Source organism: Morus notabilis, unplaced genomic scaffold (genome assembly GCF_000414095.1).
Source record: "Morus notabilis unplaced genomic scaffold, ASM41409v2 Scaffold49, whole genome shotgun sequence".
NCBI classification, from domain to species: domain Eukaryota; kingdom Viridiplantae; phylum Streptophyta; class Magnoliopsida; order Rosales; family Moraceae; genus Morus; species Morus notabilis.
In genome coordinates, this window is record NW_010358054.1 from 16,442 (window position 1) to 18,612 (window position 2,171).

Genomic DNA, 2,171 nt, shown 5'->3' on the forward strand with positions numbered 1-2,171 from the left:
ACATCTTACGAACATATGTCGTTCTTATTCACAGTCATATAAAGGAGTTGAGGAAACAATGACTGGAATGGTAAAACGGTAATTTTCTATACCATTCTAGTCACTGATATTTACGAAGGATAATAGTGCATTTATTCTGTGGACCATGTGATAAATTGTATCAACACCATCAGAAAAATAGTGCATATGAATCAAGAGATTAGTCGGCATCGAACCTTTAGTGGAGTTGTACGATGTCGGAATTAAATACGTCGATAACTTATCGGGATAAATTAGTCGAGTATTGTAATTCCATAGCTTTGTTCATATGGGTCCATTCGGTCTTAAGGCTAGCTCTAATAAGTGGGAAAATTGAAACTGATGTTTTGTTACATAATTGTGTTTAAATAAATTCATTATGTTATTTTTCATTTATTTGATAATTGAAAAATAAAAAGAATGAATTTAAATTTTGAAATTAATGGTGATTAATTTAAAATTCAAAATAGAATTTGAACATGATTTGATTTGGCAATAAAAGGGGAAGGAAAAATTTAGAAATCCCTAAGGCAAGAGGGAATTCGGATTTTGATTAAAAAGAGAAAGGAAAATTCAGAAATCCCATCCAGGGTTTGAGTTTTCAAATTTCCTCTTATAAAAAGATATTATTGAAAACCCCTAGTGGTGGCTAAGAAAAAAATATCCCACTCTCATTCTCTTCCTAAGGTGGCCGGATTTTGTAACAAAATTGGAAGGAAATTGTTTCCTTAGGTTTTTGAAAAAGAGCCCACTCTCTAATCCCAAAACACTTAGAGTCATAGTCTTGAATCAACGAGTGGTTTGTGGTGTGATCGTGTTCATAAATCAACGGTCTTGTTTCACGGCAATTCTCCATCTCGAAACGTGAGATAGTGAGACAAGATCCTTGCAGCCATATTTGATCCGATCGTCTTAAAGGTATGATTTTCATTTTATTCCTTTATCAATAAACATATATCATGCATGTATCTCTCGTTGTGATTTACGTTTAATTTGGAATTAAAAGAGATGTGAAATTTTTTGAAATTTCCGCCTACAAGCTTGTTGTTGTTTAAATGATTTTTCACTTAAAAATCACAACTTGATCCTTCATATAAACCATCATCTAGACGTCCAGAATAAATATTTAAACCATTTCGAGAAATATGAACAAATTCATTATCAAAATAAACTTTAAATAATTGTTCGAATAACTTAGCCACAGAAATCAAATTTCTACGAATGTCTGGAATAAAATAAACATTGTTCAAAACTAAAAATTTATTTTTCCTAAAACGAAGTCTAACTTCTCCCACTGCTTTTGCCAAAACTCTTACGCCATTGCCCACTTTCATCGTGTTGTCCCCATCGGCTAGCTCGGTGTAAGAACTAAGACTCTGCAAAGAAAAATAAACATGATTAGTTGCTCCCGAATCAATTATCCAGGCCGAGGTATCTGTAGGATCAAGTTGTGATTTTTAAGTGAAAAATCATTTAAACAACAACAAACTTGTAGGCGGAAATTTTAAAAATTTTCACATCTCTTTTAATCCAAATTAAACGTAAATCACAACGAGAGATACATGCATGATATATGTTTATAAATAAAGGAATAAAATGACAATCATACCTTTAAGATGATCGGATCAAATATGGCCGCAAGGATTCTTGTCTCATTATCTCACGTTCTGAGATGGAGAATTGCCGTGAAACAAGATCGTTGATTTATGAACACGATCACACCAAAAACCACTCGTTGATTCAAGACTATGACTCTAAGTGTTTTGGGATTAGGGAGTGGGCTCTTTTTCAAAAACCTAAGGAAACAATTTCCTTCCAATTTTGTTACAAAATCCGGCCACCTTAGGAAGAGAATGAGAGTGAGATATTTTTTCTTTTTTTTAGCCCCCTTAGGGTTTTCAATAATATCTTTTAATAGGAGGAAATTCAAAAACTCAAACCCTAGGTAGGATTTCTGAATTTTCCTTCCTCTTTTTAATCAAAATCCAAAATCCCTCTTGCCCCTAGGGATTTTCGAATTTTCCTTTCCCTTTTATTGCCAAATCAAATCATCTTCAAATTCTATTTTGAATTTTAAATTAATCACCATTAATTTCAAAATTCAAATTCATTCCTTTTATTTTTCAATTATCAAATAAATGAAAAATAACATA